The following is a 21420-nucleotide window of genomic DNA, read 5'->3' on the forward strand; positions in this document are numbered from 1 at the left end:
TGGCATGAGGAGTGAGAAGCCATGTTGGTCTAAGTAGCTGTTCCTCCTGCTGCTGTGATTAATACTAATATAAGTAGTAAAATGGCTTCACATTTGGTTGTTCCAGGTTGGGAAGAAAGAGATCAAGATACGATTTACTGAGCATCTGTCTTGAAGCATCATTAAGACCATATTTATAAACATTGGATTATTAAATTCTTATAGTTGGGCTGAAGAGATGGCTTAGTGGCTAATGTGTTTGCCTATAAAGCCAAAGGACCCAGTACCCACATAAAGCCAGATGCCTAGGGTGGTGGATGCATTTGGAGTTTGCATGTAGTGGCTGGAGGCCCTGGCATGCCCATTCTCTCTCTGTCTTTCTCTTAAATGAATGAATGAATGAATGAATGAATAAATAAATAAATAAATTTATCATAGGCTCTTAAAAACATATTTTCATTACATTGGTTAGATTTCTTGTCACTATGACAAAATATCTGGCAGAAACAAGTTGAAGGGAGAAGTTATACTAGCTCACAGCTTAATAGGGTTCAGTCTATGATCCAGTGGTCCCATGAACATTGGCAGAAAGCATCATAGTGGTATAGGAATAGGATCTTCTTTATGGATGGGAAGCAGCAAAAAGAAAATATGGGAAGAAGTCAGGGCAAGATATAACACCCAAATGAGTAGGACTCTATGACCTACTTCCTCAACGTAGAACCTACTTTCCAAAAATGCCAACATATTATGAATCCACCAAGGAATTAATTTGTTGATTGGGACAGAGACTTCAGTATCTTACTGTATTTAGAAACTCCACTATAGACAAACCCAGAGGTGGGATTCACTAATCCCTTAGGTTTTTAATCCAAATAATTTGACAATCAAGGTTAACCATCACAATCAAGATTTATTGATGAGGACAATGAGGATAAGTCCAGGAATGTTGCTCATAAACTTTAGCCTCTGACCCAAGCTTCATTCTCATTGGTACCTAGTCCACCATCTGATCACTATTCCAGTACACTGGAATAAGGGGCATCAATCCCTGGTGTGACTCACAGGATTAGAGGACCCCAGACTTATCCCTTTTCTCTATTAACTTCAAGAAGACTTACATTCTGTAGGGTTTGAATTTTCTGTATCATGATGAAAATCACATAGAAGCCCCCTTTGTGTGGGTTTGGTCATCAGAAATCACTGACATAGCATATTCTCTCAAGTGACCCTTTGGTATAATTAGGACTGGCATTTCTAGTTCCTTTCACAGATGAGTGAACAAAAACAAGGCAGGTGGAACGTGCTGTTGGACTTCATACAGATCACAGCAGATCAATTAGACTCTATCCTGGATGACCCAGTGCCAGTGTGGTTCTCTGAGGTCCACACACTTCCACCATGCAACTGTGGGGGTCTTTGGTAACCACTCATTATCTCTTGATGCCAGATCTGTAGAAATAGGTCTGGGCAGCCATGTGCACTCCACTTTGTGTATGTAGAAATCCTGAGTGCACTTCATTGCCGACAAGCAGCTCTCCAGCAGAGGATAATGGAACAAGAGAGAATGATCACACTAACGAAGGCAATAATTACACTCTCCAGGACTTGTCGAGCACTTTGCGGTTTGACGAGTGCTTTCGCGCATGGCATCCCCTTTGATCGTCATGGCTACCCGGTGCGCAAGCTGGTCCAGCAAATTTTATTCTCATCTGACAAAGAACACCGAGGAGCAGAGAAGTTAAGGGTGGAGCAGAAACTCACACAATAGGTAAGTGAGAAAGTCAGTCATAGACCTCTGTAGCCTCCTACTTTGCTGTCTCTACCGTCTGGATGGCTGTCCATGAGTGAGCTCGGTAGAAACAAAGCTTTACCTTGCCACTGTCTGTGCATCCTTTTCTCCCTTCCCCTTATATTTTCCCCTCCTTCCTTATTTACAAGTGAAGTTTTAAAATACAGAAATATGCACAGAAAAGGAAAAAAGCCAACTCTAACCACACCACAGAGATAAACATTGTGTATTTACTTCTAGTCATTGTTTTATTACATTTTCCTGTTATTAAATTTCTTTCAAAGCATAATTTTAAATGTCTGCAAAGAATTATGTTTTCTTTATATTATTCATCTTTTGCTATTAGACATTTACAATATTTTCACATTTTCTGTAATGTAAATAACGTGATAAGCACTGTCATACATAAATCTGTATGTACTTGAAAATCTTTTATCCTTGAGATAAAAATCCCCAAGCATAGTGCATATGCAAAAGCTTCCCAAATATTTCACACTTTTGATAGCTATTCCAAACTACTGTGTAGACATTTAACCAAGTTTAAGGTCCCAAGAGCAACTATTCCTTTGTCTTTTTAAAATATCACATGTTTTTTTCAATTCACATTTCTGTAATGATCAATTTGGGTGATTTTATTTTTAAAATACTCACTTTTTGTTTATCATTCCTGGTTTTTTTTTTTTTTTTTACTTTGGCTAATTTCTTGCTTCGGTCACTTGTCTATTATCATTTCTGCTACTATGCACTGGGCTGCTTTGCATTTTAATACTTTAAAAAATTTATTTGCAAGGGGAAAGAAAGAATGAATGGAGATTCCAAGTACTCTTGTAATGAGTAAATGAGCTCCAGACACATGTGCTACTTTGTACATCTGGCTTTATGGTCTTGGCAAATTGAACCTAGGCCATTAGGCTTTGAAAACAAGTGACTTTAAACACTGAGCAATCTCCCCAGCCCTGGACTGTTTTTTTAATTATTCCTTTCTTAAGAACTATATTAAGGACCTAGTATTTTCCCTAGAATGAAGGTATTAAAACTTGAACTACATCTGCACCAACAGTGTTTTCTATTTGCCAGGCAAGTGTATAGGAAGGGAGAAGTTAGCTGAGTGTTAAGAAGAGATTTCTTATGATAAATGACCATTACACAAGTATAGAATTGATGGTCTTATGCACAATCCCATTTCATGGACAGGTAATCCAAGACTCAGAGAGGTCCAATTACTTGTATAAATCACATAGCAGAAAATATCAGAAATGAGATTTAAACCCTGATCTGCCTGTCTCTAACTTCTGGGTTCATTCTACTGTGTGGTATCTTTGTGTTCCAAAGAGAGATGGGGAGATAATGATCAGAGTCGTTCTGCAGATGGAAGTCAGTTGCAGGCTGCGGGAAACATCAGAGAATAAAGCAAACAATTAGGAGCCTAGGCTTTGAAGTCATGAAATAGTAACATTCAAAGACATGGAGGCAAATACTGCTCTCAGGATGGAGAAACGAAGCCTCATTCTGACTAGGGTTTGTATTTGGAGTCCTTCTGTGTTACATCTCTCCAGGTATAGCCAGTGAACTTGAAGTTGCATCATTAGCATCTGGAACACTCATCAGGTGAGAGATCTGGTTCTAGAAACTTCAGAAGCAGCACAAATACTCATCCTTAAGATGCTATTTTGCAAGAGCAATAAGGAATCCAAATCTGTAGTAGTGTGGTCTCTAGAAAAATTGAATCAACAGATCTTACTCACACTTTCTCTCTCTCTCTTTTGTGTGTGTGTATGTGTGTGCATGCACACGTGCATAAGTGCATGTCTAATATATATTTATTATAAGGAATCTGGCTCTTCTGCTTGTGCAAGCAGAAAAACCTTAGATCATAGTCATCTGTCTCTTCATTCTATCTCTTCTAGCCTCCAACTGATCAGATGAGGCCAACTTATACAAAGGAGAGTAATCTGTTCTGCTCAGCCCATCAAGTCAATGTTAACTTCATCCAGAACACCTAGAATAACATTTACTCTAATGAAACTACCTAATCCAAGGGTCAAACTGTCCCCACACCCTAGGGTTCGATGCTGGAAACTTTGAAAACAACTCTTTGCTTTTTGTAGGCTGATAGTTCCTTAAGGTATGTTCTCTTAAGAATATAGACCTCTATGACCTTTTATGCTATACCATTTCCCCTCTGTTCTCTCTCTTTCTCTATTTATTTTTTAAGCTTTCAAGTCAGATAAATTAGGGCTATTAAGATACTGTTTATTACTCTGTGCTGGGATACTATTTTTAAGGACTCATAAATATATGGATGCTCTGGCTGTAAATGCATATGTTTTAGCCAGTGAAAAATTCATTTTCTCTAATACATGTTTTTGAAGTGTCTTGCTGAAATTCTACACAGTATCTCACCATGATCTTTAACTGTTTCTCCCATCTTTAAATGATAAAACAGTTCTATTATTGACACCGTTCCTTTTCTCTGCACCATAAATAATAGCTAGGGAGGGTAAGCATCCCCCATGACATAGTACCACCAAGTTTTTACCAAGTTTTGAATGTCTAGATAATATTTCTTGGGGTGATCTCCAAGAGTAGTAGTCTGTCTGTCCATCAGTTTTCTCATGGCCTGGCCTGGGGTTTGACAAAAGCACAGAGCAATTGGCATGTGATTTCAGTTCTTTTGGCTGGAGGATGGAGTGTGGTAGGTTGGTCATGGATGGTCCCACTTAAATTACTGAGGGTGACCTCTCTCTTTCTCTTAAAATGACTGGATGACAAATTATGTGGTCACTATAGAAGTAGACCACAGTGCTCTAAGCTACTTCCCATTCTTTACCATTCCTCATTTAATGCTCGTTTCGAATATGAGAACCACTTTCCTATCCAAAAATTATGCATTACAGTAAGAGACCTAAAAACATGTTTCCAAGCTGAAAGTAAATAAAATAAGAAAAATAAAATAAGGGAGATGCAAAGTGAAAAGATGGTTTTATTTGTTTTTAAAAAAACAGAAACATACTTTTAGTCCTTAACAAATGCAAGGCACTATATTAGCAGTTTTTCCAAAGAAAAATCATGCATTCACTTTGAAAATGATATTGTGAAGGATATATTTCTTCAGTTTGAAGATGTATTTTTTACTTATTCAAAATTCAAAAATCAATAACTAAACTTTATTGATTAGTATCTTATAGTTGTGGTTGGCCATGTAGCACCATGATAAACATAAAAATTTTTGCATACAGTCATGCTAACACTCACTGACTAGGGATCAGCAGCTTGGAAGAAAATCCTGGAAACCACAGAGGTTATTTTAGTCCCTAGGAATCAAATGATCATGGAATGGTGAATTGGATGGCTTAAGCATATTCTGAAGCAACTATCACTTTCAGGCTATCACTGCAGATATTCAAAGCCAGATTAAGCATCCAGAAACAGATTTTGGGGTTACATATTGAAGATTATTAGAAAAGAAATGCTCAGTACTCTGTGGCCAACATTCTTGATGATGTTAAGTGTGGTTTTGTTTAGAAAAATACCTGATTTTCAGACTGGAGACATGGCTTAGCAGTTAAGGCATCTGCCTGCAAAACCTACAAACTCATATTCAAATCTCCAGGCCCCATGTAAGAAGATACACAGTGATACAAGCATGCAATATTGCACATGCGTGCAAGGGGGTCTACATGTCTGGAGATTGTTTGCAGTGTCTGAAGGCTCTGGCATGCTCATTCTCTCTCTGACTCTCTCTCTCTCTCAAAGTAAATAATAAGAAAGCAAAGAAACAAAAATACCTTATTTTTGACAGAAAAGCATTATGAATATGAAGAAAACTGAGGAAAGCTTCAGCCAATTTAATTCACTTGTAATTGTTCCTTTGTGTACATATCTTCCTTGACATGTATATGCCAGGTAAGTCTGAAATAACTTTCAAAATAGTCACAAAGTAAAAATTCCATGAGTGTAAGGAGATTGGACTTATATTCTTATTATTTTTCTACATGAAATGATTAGTTACACTTAAGATATCCAGCATGTTGTTTTAACATACACATAAATATTGAATTTGGCTATTGTAGACATGCAAGTTAACATAGCCATCATCTTATATAATTACTCATTTATATGAATTTGAGAAGGAGGGCCTAAAATGTACTTTGAGCCATAATCTTAATTATGACCCAATATTATTTACTATAATCCTTTTATTCTATGTTGTATGGGCATAGGTTATTTGGAAGATTTTTTCTTGTATATGAGATAACAAATGTTCTACAATTGTCAGTGCCCTATTTTAATTAAATAGGGTCAGGCCTCATGATCATAATTTGAAGATGAACAGGAGATGAATGGTTTATATAAGGTCATGCAGCTAGCCAGTGGTCATGTAGCTTCAGGGTTAGAATGACCTGAAAATGGATTTAAAGGATGGTCATGGAGTGTCTCCAGTGCCTGAGGGAGCATGCTGGGGGAATCCAGCAATGAAGGATACCTGCTCTCTCTTCTCTCAGAGCATCCAGCTGTAGTGGTTCTGAGTATGTCAGAGAGGCAGGTAATTACGTGGAAGCTTGGTGGTCTGATGACACAGGCAAATCAACCTGAATCCAAAGGGCTTTGGGGAAGCATCCATAAGGAAAAGGAAAAAGAGATTATTAGTTAAGTAAGATGATCCCAGGGATGCTGAGTCTTCTAGGCATCAAAACCATCAGTCCCAACAGGTGGTGATTCGGAGTGTGCCACTCACTATAGATAAATATATTGGTATCTCGGCTCTAATGCTTGGCTCTTGCTTTCCTAATTGTCTTGGAATTAAAAGACAACATTAAAAATTTTTTCCCTTCTTTTCTTTTGGTGGTACTAGGGTTCAAATCCCAGGTTTTGTGCATTCCAGACAAGACTCTACTATTGAGCTATATCCTCAGCTCTAAAGTTTCATTTCAGTGTGTGAAAAGCAGTGTTTGAAGTGCTCTCCTGTTATACTCAAGTTCATAGTCATAGTGGTAACTAATGATGGGGGTGACATTGAACTTGAATAGATCTGACTCAAGGTGTTGCTACATCCCACTGGATCCCATGCTCCTTAGATGAGAAAAGACTCAAGACCTTCCTTACCCAATACTTATGCCGTCCCCAACCCTAATGTCATCCGTAGGCATTTTAGGTTGGGGTGAGAAGGCAAACAGAAGACCCAGCAGGTAGGCAATGATGGCTCAGGTCGCACGGAACTAAGGACACCTAGGAGCTGGGCTGTTGGGGAGCTGTATGCTCTCCATTCACTCGTGTCTTCATTACTTTTATCAACATGTATTTAAGGATCGTCCAAGCAGAGCAAACCATGGCTTTAAAGCAATTACTTGGTGATGATCAGGAGGGGCCAAGGGGATTCTGTTTGCTTATTTGTGTGAATCTAAAGTGCCTGCTTTCTTAATTAAGCTTTTACTCTAGGTCTTGCTTCTAGTTTAATTCCCCCCTTCTTTTTAACAGGCCTTGGCCTTCCTCCACACTGCAGGCCCTGGGCCCAAGAGAGCTTTACTTCTGTTTGCTTTTTCTTGTCTAAGAAGCATCTGCTCCCATACCACCACTGAGGATACCTCCTTTATTTCTGTCCCTAACCCCCTGCTGCTTTTAATTTCATAATTATCAACCATGAGTGGAGGTGTCCTTGGTGACCCCAGAACTAAGGATAGATGCAGGATGCAGTGGTTTGAATTTAGACTATCCCCCATAGCCTCGTGTGCTTGTATTGCCTAAGTTAGGCTTCTTCCTTAGTACCTTGGTGGTTATTTAACATGCTCTGCATAACAACTTTAAGACCCTGGTTCCTCATCTTGGCTTTTGTGTTAGGCAGACTTGTTGTTTGGACAAATACATGACAGAATGGTTTCAAGGAGTAAAGGCTTATTTGTACCCAGTTTCAGGTAGCTCAGTGCATGATTACTGACTCTATTGTTTCTAGGCCTGTGGAGAGCATCATGGTATAAGGTGAGTAGTGGGAAAAAGCTGCTCACTTCATGGCAACTGGGCAGCAGAGAGAGATTCAGGACATGATGAGATACAGCCCCAGGGACCTACTTCTTCCAGCTGGCCTGCAACAGATAAATTTTCTAGATCTTTCAGATGGGATCCAAGCCTTCAACATGAGTCTGTTACGATACATTTCATATTCAAACTATAACCACTTACTTCTCCCAACAAATTAGAAATCTGTCAGTTATTCTAGGTTTTCCCTTCTAATTTTACATTTACTTGGCCACTGGGAACATTTTCTATCACAATATTACTGTGCTTCCTTGGAGATAAAAGGTTGAAGCAAGCCATACAGGACCTTGACTTTGTGTGCTTCACAGTGTAGCAGGTGGGCTCCTCTAGAAGGGAGAGAGAAGGACTTCAGTAGGGACAGAGGAGCACCACATAGAATGCACTTGTGCTTCTCACAGGAAGTAACACTTCAGCTGAAAGATACCTATGATACCTATGAGTTAAGTAAAAAATGGAATGCAGAGCAAGTGGTCAGGCTATCACTATATAACTACTTGACCCCAAACTAAGTGATTTTTTAAACAACAATCTTACAGTTCTGGGGTTGGGAGTTTGGGTTCATCTAGGTGATTCCTTTTCTCTGTGTAGTGCCAACTAAGGTTGGCAGGAGGCTGTTTTGGCTTGGTGGACCCTAATGGGCTTCTGGTGGGCTTCTGGTGGGGAAAGCTGGGGGTTGGGCTAGAGCTCTCTTCTTTCTAGTAAGAGAGTCAAAATTATTACCAAGTATCTTGTGTTTTTTTTTTTTTTCAAAAGAGGGGAAAAAGAGGGCCACCTATCAGTCTCTTAAACAATAGGCATTATGTCTCTTGGATTCACTGGCCAAGAGAGCCACAGAATCTGCCTAGACTAAAGGGGAGGGAACACAGAGTCCTGCTTGTGGGTAAAGTCTCAAGAAATTTTTAGCCACCATGGACTAACATCGGAGAGGTGAGAAATAAGGTTCAAGGTGGAGGTTCTAGGGATCCTGGCAGAATGGAAGCTTAGCTGTCCAGTTGTGGTAATGTGCAAGGCCACAGAATAGGCAGAAGTCAAGCAGAGCAGAGCCTTGTGTCTGAGTCTGGGATTTATCTGGATGACAACGGGGAGACACTGGAGGATTCTGAACAAGGGGGAGACATGATCAGATTTACAGTTTAGAAAAACTGCCCCAGGTGTATGTGGAAAGCACCAGAAAATCTTTGAAAAGGGTATGACCGGACCTGCAGTTGTCAACACGGAGGAAAGGTTCAAAAAGAGGTGAGAGATCTTGATATCTTCAAAAAGAGAAGGGTGGTGGGTGCTTATATCCAGATAGATGGGGCATTTGGAAACTTCATGCACGTGCCTCCTGGGTGCCCATCATCTGCTCATTCATGCTCTGCTCTTGTCTCCAAGGGCCAGAATATCCCATCCTGCGCCACCATCACTAAGGAGCTCTCCCAGGCTGCTCTGAGGACATTCAGCACTTCACACATAGTTACAAGAGCACAGTCAGCTTCCCATATGTGAAAAATAGGGACGATAATATTAAACGTGACAAACATTTAACTATCTCTGAAGCTGTGATCATGATAACAGCCGAGAGGAAATGATAAAGTGGTAACAAGGATGGAAATCAGATTTCTTGTTGGGAAAGTGGATGAAACATTTCATTTTTCTAAACAAAAAGAGTTTGAGATCATCTTGATATATTTCAAGTTTCCAGGGATGCATTTCCCATCCCCAAGCCCAGAATTTGAGAGGCCCGAGGGCTTCACTGTCCCCAGCTTAGCTCCTTAATTTCCTGAGATGCAAGTGACAAGTCCCATGAAACATTAAGGTTGTGTGGATTAGAGACTCTCCCTGTCTGGGCCCCTCTGTTTACTTTTCTAAGATTTAGTTCCTTCCTCTCCGAGTTGTGTGAGCATCATATGCTGTGCTGTGGATAAAAGCTGGCAGACCAGCCTGTTGACCTTCAGAAATGCCCTGTGTTCAGCTGGGTCTCTCTGCTCTGTGTTCCAGGGAACAGAGGGTCAGAGAGATAAAGCATCACCTCTAAGGCCATCCCAGAGAAGAGGCTGGAAGTTTTGTGATAACGACAAGAGTGAGATGCCTTCTTTCTTGGCTATACTCAGCAGTTAGGCCAATGGATATATGCCACATGGAAGCAGGCGTGAAGTCAGTTCAAAGAAGTAAGTGTCTTTCAAATGGAATACTATAAGAAGATGAGTGTTTGGCTGTGAGTTTCCCATTGTGAGCTATGTTAAAGCAGAGTGTGGAGCGATATGATGAGAGCCATAAAGTGTGAGTTACAGGAGTGAATGCAGAAATAATCCTAAGTAGCTATTCAAGTTCTTTGCGGTGTATATTTTTTTATGTAGTTTTTTGAGGTAGAGTCTTGTTCTGGCCCCGACTAACCTGGAATTCACTATGTAGTCTCAGGGTGGCCTTGAACTCATGGTGATCCTCCTACTTCTGCCTCCCAAGTGCTGGGATTAAACTGGCTTGTATGTCTTCATAGTGGATCCTTCTATTGGTGGTCCTCTGTCAGGATGTATTGCTTATTTGAGGGGCTGTGTTGCTCTGGAAGGACCTAGGCTAGCTAAGTTTACTGGAATACTGTGGACTGAATAAATAAATTGAATCTTATCCTGTTATGTTCATAGGCACCAGTTTATACCAATTTTATTATGCCTCTGTGTTGGTGGGCAATTAAAATTGAAAACAATTACTTATTTAGTCCTTGAGGAAAGGCTGGGTTACCTGATCTAGATGACTGACCAGGTAAAGAAAAACACATCTTTTGGATTGGAGCAGGAGACTGGCATGAGGGGGAGGGGAACCAGGAGGACATCTTGTCTGACATTAAACACAGTTCATGTAGCAGCTCTAGTAAGCTGGGTCAACCTGATACTATAGAAATTCAGTGAGGGGTCACTATTGGTCCTTCTCCATGGCAAGATGGTAAATGCAGTCTCATACATTCTTCATATGGCTTTTTGGAACTTTCTCTGAGGGTAGAGACATCAGTGCCACCCTAGGAATCCACTCAGAGTTTATGATGATAGCTGTCCTGTCCTCCTTGCTATTCTCTTCCCTCTCCTTCTTCTTCCTCCTCCTGTTCCTCCTTCTGCTATTTTAGAGATAGGGTTTCCTATGAAGACCAAGCTGGTCTCAAACCTATGATCCTCCTGTGTCAGCCTCCCAAGCGGTGGGATTACAGTCATGCACCACCACACCTGGCTTTGCTGCTCTTCTTTGAGCCTAAGCTGAGGAGCCAAAATGGGGAAGATTTGGAATTATGGATGAGTTTCTTAGGAGGTTTAGCATCTAATCACTTTTGGGTCATGTCACATGGTACATCCCTGTAACTTTCATCACAAGTTTAAAGTCTCTACTTTACCACAGTCAAAACTGAATCCCAGCTATTCTTTTTAATGTCCATGGCCACTCTGGTTCATGTTTGAACAGAGCTTCATGGGGCTTTTCGGGCCTAAGCCTGGCCCTTTCTCCACAACAGAGATCATGCACCAATTTCCAGGCATCTATGAAGGCATGGGTGACTTTGGGAGCAGCGTCTTCTTTGCCTTTGTAAAGGAGCTGCTGGCTCACGTTTCCAAGCTCCTGCCCAGCACCCTGACTATTTACTTAGGGTTTTGCTGAAGCTCTTGCCAAAGACGAGACCATAAAACCTCAGAGTGACAATACCATTATTCAAGGTACCCAAAGCCCTTCATGTTCCTTCAAAAGCTCACTGGTGTTTTATGTCATTAAAATATATTGTTGATTAATATTTGAGCAGCCACACGGAGTTTGCCTCTTACCAAGTCCCACATTTCTCATCCTTTTCCATTCTCTGCAATTCTCTGGTTTTTCTTTGGGTTTCTTTGTATCCTGACTTAACCCTTCCCCATCTGGTCTGCATTCCCCCTATGCCAAACCCTCCAGGAAGTCTGTGTAAACATCTCCAGAGCCCCATTGGGGCAGAGGTCAATAGTCCTTGCTACCTGCTATGTCCCGTCCTAGGCTGACCACATGATCTCTGATTACACCCCAGAGTGCTGCTCTGTGAGAACACCTCTTCAGGATCAATTTCTGTTTTTCTTTGGTTTTCATTCTATCTACACTGTAATCTGTCAAGAGGACTCCTTGCTATCTTGAAAGGCAACTTGCCTGGCAGGACCACTGAGAGTCACCGTGGCCTGATCGAAGGTGTCCTTCCCAAGTCTCTCTGTAGCTTAGCTCTTATGTTGGTTCTAAGAGGCCGTCTTCTCTGGCCCAGAATCACTCCCTGGATGATGTCAAGCAGGTCTATGGGATGGGCGGTGAAAATAGTTCCTACCTTTGTGGAGATATCATTGTGAGGACCGAATAGAGTAGTTAGTATATGCAAGCAGCATATTCATTAGCTTCAGTGGAATTCTGAGCTTTGAAAACTTCAAAAGCATCAATGATGTCTGCTTACAAAACACATCGTTTCTGAGTGAAAATGTTTCCATTTATAATAGTTCTCAATTTTCCGTGAATTTATAAATTTTTAATTTCAATTTTTGCTTCAGCCAATATTTACCATGAGGGCTGCCTAAGGAGCCAAATAAAATTGAAAAGTTGAAGACTTTTTTTTTATAGTTCACAAAAGTGAATAAATTAAAAAAAAACATATATGAGTCTTCAAATGATATTTTGTAGATTTACACCAGCTATCTTCCTGAAATTATCAGAGATTAGAGTAACTCTAAGCCTGTGAAGAGGTTTTTGTATTCTTATTTCCATCACCGAGGTTGGGCCATGTCATCATCATCCTCATGTGAACCACAGACCCCAAAGAACCTTGTGTTGATGGATACTCATCCCCAGAGACCAGAAAACCGTATTCTGCTTCAGCCACCTCTTCAGTGTTGCTCTTGGGCCAGAAGGCTCCCAGGCCCCCTGTGTTGTCACTTTGAGTCCCTAGGTGTCTTTCTTTGGGTTCTGCAGTGGCTGCTCTGTTGTTATAGGCTTCCATACACTGCCAAGAGTCTCTGGCCCTCTTCCTAACTAGCTTATGGACTGAGCTCTACACTTTAGCAGAAAATAGGGAGTGGGACATGGTGTGCCTATGGAAACACAATAGAAACCTTGCATTCATGTTCCAGTTTGATCCTAGATTTCAGTTCATGCTGTCTGCATCATTTACCCAATCCCACTCTTTCTTGACCTTGCTTATTACCACTGCCAGGAAAGGTCCTCTTGAATTCTTCCTATGGCTTCCACAGTGAGTGGTCCATCTTCCACCCATCCTTTCCTGCAGAGCCTCGTCCAGACCATTTGTTTCCCCAAGAGGACCTCGACCTTCATAGTTGTCTTGATGCAATATTTCTCTTCCACTTCTTCTTTCTCTCCACTCTTCCTCTTAGCAGCAAATCTCTCAACCCCCGAATTTGGTGACAAACATTTTTTTTTCAAGAAAAGAGAGGGAGAGAGAGAGAGAGAGAGAGAGAGAGAAGGGGAATGGGTTAGGGAGAACCTATCTTGCCATCACCATTGAAATTTTAGTTATGGCATATACATGAGATGAAATGCATGAGTTTGTTCTATATTGTTGAATTTCTGAGATCTCTCTGGAATCCAGGGCTTAATAGGACAAATAGAGAGTTTGGAGAGACTACATATCATGAGTTGGAGGAAGTGGACAAAGCCCAGGAAAGATGCAAGACACACCTGTCTGACAGTAATGCAGAAGCAATAACACAGGGGTCCAAAAAGCCAAAATGATCAGTGACGTGAAAATTCAGTGCAGTGCTTCGAGCTAGAATGATGTCAGGAAGGACAAGGCGAAATACAGGTGGCTCTTGGGAGACCACTAGTGACCTTGGCATATGGTGCTCCAGGGGAGTAGTGGTTACGGCAGAATAGTGAAGAGTGAAGAATCAGAGTGAGGACCAGAGCCAGCTCTTTCAAAGTGGGTCATCACAGGAAGTGGTAAACAGCTTTTATTGAGAGAAGTGAAGTGTTGGTTGGAAAGGGAGCTGTTTTAGAACAGCTTCTGCTGAAGGAGAGGGTGGTAGGGGCTGTGGTTTACAGTGCTTTATGCTTTGTCTGCTCCTGGAAGGTCTGGTACAGCTATGAATGACCCACTCTCTGCAAATCTGACCCTCACACAGCCTTTTCATCTTGTGGTATAGATTTCACAGACCCTTGGAAACTTTACCATAGACCTCAGCAGAAAACAACAGGGTTATGGGAAGAGCCAGGGTGGCAGAGGATAAGAAACTGCAGATCTTTAGTATTTCCTTGGGCTATTATTTTCTATCTTATTCAAGGTCTTTTATCTCCTGCTTTCTCTCTCTCTGTCCCCCCGCCCCCCCCCCCTCTCTCTCTCTTATTTTAAGGCCAACAGACTGGCCTTTTCTTTTTATGACAGTAAAAGACAGAGAGAGATTGATTGAGAAATGCTGTGCCAGGGCCTCCAGCCACCGTAATAGAACTCCAGCCACACGTGCCACCTTGTGTGCATGTGAAACCTTGCACACTTGTGTCACCTTGTGTGTCTGGCTTATGTGGGTCCTAGAGAATTGAACATGGGTCCTTAGGTTTCACAGGGAAGCAACTTAACCACTAAGCAATCTCTCCAGCCCTGCTTCTTGCTCTTTTACATAAGAACTGTCTCTATTTTCCATCTGGAGAAACTAAGGCTGAGGTTAGAAGGTCTGAGGTTATGGTTGCTGGGCTTAACTCTCTTTTATAGAGGCAGGAAGGGAACATGGGCCTTGTGAGTTGCTTGGTATAATTAGCTTCTAATTGAGTCCTCTCTCCTTCCTTTCAGGCATCATAGTGACATTAAATTACAGGATTCAAACATATAATTTCCTAAACTTAAATGTGATTTATCTTAATAGGACTTGGTGCCAGGTCATTTTATCATGCATAGTGTCAGGGAGCAGATCTATTATTCACAGGGACTATTATTGCATCAGAAAATCTGAAGCCAGTGCAGACCTTGAGGGGTCAGCTATGCTCAACTCAGCCACCCCCAAGCTCCAGACAACCCCTTGTTCAATGCCAACAACCTGGGGATGGACAAAGTTGCTTTAAAATAGCAGAAGAAAGAAAAACTCTACTTCTGTACATTTCACATCATCTATCTTTGAGCCATTTTGTGTGGAGGGTTGCAGTGATAGCCTGGCCAATCAAGTGCTTACCTTACAAACAGGAAGACCTGAATTCGATCTTCATACCTAACATAAAATGCTGGGTACGGTGGCACATGTTTATAACCCCAGTGCTGGGGAAGCAGAGACAGTCTAGTCTAATTGGCAAGCTCCAGGATAATGAGAGACCTTGTCTCAAAAAAAAAAAAAAAAAGTAAATAAATGAATAGGGGTAGACAGCATTCCTGGGGAATGATACCAGGGGTGTCTTCTGATCTCCATACACCAAAACACACAGGTATATGCACACACTCACACATATGTGTGCCCCTGTATGCATGAACATATGTGTGTATACACATACTCATACATCAAACAAAAAGAGAAATACTGTGCAGGCATACTGCTGAACACAGACATATTCTGGTCCAACCCTGACCAACAGAATAGGCTGTGCTTTAGAAAAGTCCTTCATTGAAATCATATCTTAGAATATCTTATGTCATTCATTAGCATATATGTTCATTTAACCAGTAATTTAATTGCTCAATAAGGTCCATTTGCTTTACAGCTGGGGACGTAAAACATGCATGGGAAAATGACTTGCCCAAGGTCAGATGGCAGAAGGATCATGGAATTTCTTTTTTTTAAAATTTTATTTATTTACAAGGAGAGAGAGGGAGAGAGAGAAAGAGAAAGAAAGAGAGAGAGAGAGTGAGTGAGAGAGAGAGAGAGAGAAAAGAAGAAGAAGAAGAAGAAGAAGAAGAAGAAGAAGAAGAAGAAGAAGAAGAAGAAGAAGAAGGGGAGGAGGAGGAGGAGGAGGAGAAGGAGGAGGAGGAGGAGGAAGAAGAAGAGGGGGAAAAGAAAAAGAAGAGAGACAGGCAGAGAGAATGGGCATGCCAGGGCCTCTGGCCACTGCAAATGAACTCCAGATGCATGTGCCTCTTGTAAATCTAGCTTATGTGGGTCCTGGGGAATCAAACCTGGGTCCTTTGGCTTCACAGGCAAATGCCTTAACCACTATGCCATTTCTCCAGCCCTGGATCATAGGATTTCTATGCAAACCGAGGCCTCCCCAACCCAGCACCAAGTCTCCCAGTCCTATCACCAGCTGCCAACCAGCTGCCATGTGTTCTTCGATGATGGCAGAAGGGGCATAGATGGCTGATGTTTATCTCTTTGACAAATGGAATTCTGGCTGGCAACTTGATCTTCAGTCTTTGCAACTTTGGGAAGGCAGAGGGTGATCAAAGCATATATTTTTTCTAGTGAAAGATGCCTTTGGAAATCCAATATACCATTCTGTCAGCCTTGTGAGTCAAGGGAAGAGAGAAGAAAAAGATCCGTTTTGAGTGAGCCTGCTGTTGACAAGTTGATCTAAATGTATACAGGCTGCACAGCCTCTCCTAGCTCTAGCAGAATCCGAATATGTGCCATAGAAATCCCAGTGCAAAGAATTGGGGTGTACATGGTGACCCTGAGTGTGGGGTCTGGACCCAGGCTGTTGGACCTTGAACCTTGATAACCTGTTTGCTTGTTGTTCTTATGAACTTCCAAGATGGGCTTCAGGTTTAACTGTCTCCATTCTCTACTTTGTGAAATGGAGGAAATTGACCTTGGATACTCATACTGGTTAAAAGTGGTAAGGAATGTAAAGCCATCAGTGGGAGCTGGAAGATGCACCTCCACTCCTCCTTATTCAAGGTCATGAAATCCACTGTGCCTTCTTTACCAAGTCAGTGTGGCAGGCATTGGTTGCATGTGGACACAGTCAGTGTTTTTGCCTTACTAGTTGATAATCACACACGATTGCCCCAGAGAGATGGTGATGGTGAGAGGCCATTGGAGGCAAGTCACAATCTCACAAGGGAGGGAAAAAGAGCCTTTTGGTTTCACTTTTCTCATTGGACATTACAGAATGAGATGACATCCTGTGTGTTGGGAGTCATGCAGATTCTAGCCATAAGACAGGTAATTAGAACTTTTACTTAATTTGTTTACATTTTTTGCATGTGCATGGCTGTGTGGTACATCTGCATGAGTGTATGAGTGTTAGTGTTGTGTGGGTACACAGGTGTTAGACTGTACATGCACATGTGTATGGAGAACAGAGGTCCATCTTGGTTGCCTTTCCTAGTTAGTCTATAACTTATTTTTGCTTTTTTAAAAATAGTCTCATTCATCAATAGCTCCTACCTGAATCTAACCAAGTTGCCTACATGCCTGCCAAACATCTCGAGGACTGGGCAATGAGGAGGGTGGAGAGGGAGGGGAGGTTAAGGGAGGGAAGGGGGCACAAAACTGGACACAAAAGGCAATGATACCATAAAACTCTACATCCTAAAAGACAGATCAAATGGTTGAACCTTCATCAGGCCCTTAGAAGGAACACCAGATTCACAAGGCCTTGGAGAAGGTATGACAAAAACTGTCCATCATCCCCTCCTATTAATGCTTCTCTCTCTTTATCCCTCTTCTCTTTCATCTCTCTATCCCTTTTATATCACTTATCCTGTTCTTCCCTCTCTCTTGGGTGCTGACCTGTAACTCCTGGTACCAGCAGGTAGTTATCATCACAATGAGCTTTTGATCGCAGAGACCTACAGGGTTTCCCAAAAGAAGACAGATTTATGTCATAGCACTTGAGGACCCACCATAGGTTAGTGGTAAGATCCTATTGCTGAAGACACCATACATGGTTGGTATGTAGCATGGAGCGACATGGCTGGAAGCTGGAAGAGAGTCAGTCCCCAGATAGTTAGCATGTCTAGTGCCAGAAGGTGCTACATGAGCAACTGGGTGATAATGACCAATATCTGCCCAAGAAATGCATGGTCTAACCTACTTAGCAGCAAACAACCTGATGTGATGCTCATCTAAGTGCAATAGTGGTGCATAGCCATGGTGGGAAACCAATTGCTCTCGATTTGGCTGGCTGCTCTGCTCAGTGGAACCCATAGCTGGAGCTGGGAAACAAGTCAGAAGCATATTCAAAAATCAACCCACTCTCAACTAAACTCTCTCTAAAAAACAATGGTTATCACATTTACTTGGTGTTAACTTTACTCTTCGTTAGAGAATCTGTTTCTCTTTTTCAGATAGACACAGTTCCTAAGGAGAGAACCACCCCACCATACCTCAAAAGAGCCTCAGCTGAAAGTAAGTATAATGGGGGAAACATGCAAGAATGCTGTTTCCTTGGCAGACTGGGAACCAGTACAACTGTGAAGGAGATAGACAAATATATATGTATGTATATGTGTGTATATATATATATGAACTTGTTTGAGAGGGGCTCACACAAAGAGACAGATTGAGAGAGAGAGAGAGAGAGAAAGGGGGGGGGAGTTGGGCATGCTCAGGCCTCCAGTCACTGCAAGCAAACTCCAGGTGCATGTGCCACCTTGTGCCTCTGGCTTACATGGGTACTGGGGAATCAAACCTCAGTCCTTAGGCTTCACAGGCAAGTGCCTTAACTGCTTAGCCATCTCTCCAGCCCCTAATTTATTTTCTGAAAAGCTCTGAGCCCAGAGCTCACTGATTCAGCTGACTAGCTAGCCAGTAAGCCCTTGGAATTCTTTTGTCTCTGCTTCCCCAAGCATTGGGATCACAGGCACAAGCCACCATGCCCAGCTTTTGTGTGGGTGCTGGGGATCCGAGATCTGTGCTGAGGATCTTCATGTTTGCGTGGAAAGAACTTGAACACTGAGTCATCTCTCTAGCCACTGATTCAGACCCCTTACATGGCATCCCACCTAAAGGTATTCAGCTGAGAAGCATTCTTATGCATCCGCTTGGGCACATGTCATGTGCACAGTGCTGTTTTAGATGGAGAGGCCAGATGAGTGCCAGAATCTAGTGGGAATTTCACAGCAGTAAGGAAGCAGTGGTGTAAGTTTTGTTTCAGAATAGTGACATTTGAGCTGATCCTCAAGAGGAGAAAGTGCAGGAGGATGAGAATGAGGTTTTTATTTTTTAATTCCGTTTGACACAGGTGAGAAAGTCACTGGGGAAACTGTGTGGACAGTGGCTCTGAAGCGAGAGCATCTTGGCAGGCTCAGGCAAGAGGGATTTATCCATTTGGCAGAGGGCCTGGATGTGTGTGTGTGTGTGTGTGTGTGTGTGTGTGTGTGTGTGTGTGTGTGTAAGGGGGGAGACAGGAAGAGAGAGGGGCTCATGCAGGGAGGTGAGGGAGAGGGCTGAGCACACTGGGGCTGGAGAGACAACTGGCATGGAATATGGGGAAAGGCTTGGCATTTGTTGCCTCAAATCAACATGTCACTGCAGAAGAAATAGCTAATCCATAACCAGGGATCAAGGGAACTTCCTGTAAGGTATGGTGTTTAAGCCCCGGACTGAAGGGTCGGCAAGTGACAGACAACTAGGCAAAAGCAGAATTCTAATGTTTGTGGAGAATGGAAAGCAGAGGGCACAGAGAGAAGGAGACAGAGAAAAAGTCAGATGGCCTTGACCTTTTGAGCTTGGCATTTGGAGGAGGATGGAAGGAAGGTGGTAGGAGATAATGTGTGGCCAGAAGCTGAGTCTAAACCACCCAGGTCTTTGCAAGCTGTGTGGTCACTAGGATTAAAGGCCAGTCATGGCAGCCTCAGACACAATGGGAATTTCAACTCAAGGACCTTTCTGCCTCAGGCTGCCCGAGCTATTGCCTGGCATGTGTTCCCCTCTGAGCTGCCCATCCTCAGCAACATGTTCCTCTGTGCCAGTACTGTTTGTCTGTGGTCTGGAGCCTGTGGATTCTGTTTACGTGGGCATGAAAGGGGCCAACCATCATTTAGACTTTTCAATGCACATATGAAGCCCCTCTCTGGTCCTAATGCAGATTTGTGCCTTGTTCTGTGGAATTCATTCTGCACTGCAAGAGAATGATATTATCTAATGTTTATGGATGGCTGGGTCTAAAAATATCCATTCTTAAGTCCACTGAAGGATGAAATTCCTTGTTACTTTCATAGATTCTCTTGTTTTATTTTTGCACCCTGTAGAAGAACATACAGCATTCATATTTTGAGTCCCAAACCTAGTCATTTTTCTAATCCCACCTGAGTAATATAGAAGAGTATTTGTGTGTGATGGTGGGGGAGAAGGAAGGAGGGAAGGTGATCACTGGTTTGATGCCTTAAAACAATACCTTCCTGATCAAGGTCCCCTTTTGTCATGCCTCAGACATTCAGACAGATCTGAAATCTGAGGGCTGCAGCCCAGCAGGTCTCAGCAGCTGTCAATGATATCGACATTCATCAAGACTTAAACATCAGAAATCATTCCAGCACTTCTCAGTGAGACTCCTCACCAAGAAGCAAGTAGGACCAGAGATGAGGCACTGAGTCCTTGCTCCTGCTGTCTTCCCACACATGGGGTATCAGCATTCTTGGTGCTTTTATAAAATGCCCAGACATGTGGCTGGAGAGAGGGCTTAGCCATTTAGTCACTTGCGTGCAAAGCCTGAGAACCCAGTTTCAGTTCCCCAATTCTCACCTAAGCTAGATGCATAAGGTGGCACATTCATGTGGGGTTCGTTTCCAGTGGCTGGAGGCACTGGTGTGCCCACTCTCTGTCTCTCCCCCCTCTCTCTATCAATTAAATAAATATTTTTAAAATACCCACTCATAGTCCTGGGTTGGACTGACTTTCATCCCATCAACTGCCCATTGTCCTGTGTTTATCATGAATCTCTGATGTGTAGAAGATTCTGCCTTTCCCTTGTTTGATACACAAGCCTCTCCTATGGGGCTAAAGTTGAGTTATGTACCCCACACCTTTGAACTCCCCGTGTACCTTATCCCTCTGTGGGAGCAACAGCCATGAATGATGGCACTCATTTGTTTTATGACAAATACTTGTAAGTCTTTATCTTAACAACATTTTGATTTGGAGAATATAATACAGCCTGGCACCCAAAACAAATGCTGAATGAATGAGTAAATGAGTTATTCTTCTCAGAAGCATTTCTAAGAATAGGCAGAGCCTTGGGCATTTCAGAGGTGTGTAGCTAGCATATGATTATCATATACCTTAGTCCATGCATATATCACTGCCTACTGTCTTCACAGTTCCAAACATCGTCTCATTTAATAATATCATCTGATAATGATATTGATAGTTCTATTGCAGAAGAGGGGGCTGGAAAGATTGTAAGAGCCACAGAGTGGGTAGAAATACCCTGAGGCATGGTTCATTCTACCCCATAGGGTCTGATTGAAGCCTTTATGATCCCAAAGTGATTACTATTACCACACTGAAGAGGGCTCCAGGGTAATGGGAGTTTGGGTGAGGAGATAAAAGTGTTTATTACTTATTTATATATAAAATAAATTAAAATAAAATAAAAAAATTAGTTATCTGTGGCTGAGTGTGGTATTGTCTGCAACATTATTATGAGATGGATGTAGTTATTACCCATTTGGAGCTTAGATCTAGGCAGAGATGGCCATTTAAATAGAGTACAGGCATGCAGGACACCATAGGAGGCCAGGACAAATCCAGGAAACAGCCTGAGGGAAGTATGTG

The 21420-nt window shown here is 42.1% G+C and overlaps 1 long non-coding RNA gene across 1 annotated transcript; it reads left to right on the forward strand.

Annotated features, from left to right (window-relative positions):
- Positions 1-1698: 1698 nt before the first annotated feature.
- Positions 1699-18025, forward strand: LOC123460746. Its single transcript, XR_006637171.1, has 3 exons — positions 1699-1750; positions 9785-9954; positions 17991-18025. It is a non-coding gene; the product is annotated as an uncharacterized LOC123460746 (long non-coding RNA).
- The last annotated feature ends 3395 nt before the right edge of the window (positions 18026-21420 follow it).

This window comes from Jaculus jaculus, chromosome 1 (genome assembly GCF_020740685.1).
Source record: "Jaculus jaculus isolate mJacJac1 chromosome 1, mJacJac1.mat.Y.cur, whole genome shotgun sequence".
NCBI lineage: Eukaryota > Metazoa > Chordata > Mammalia > Rodentia > Dipodidae > Jaculus > Jaculus jaculus.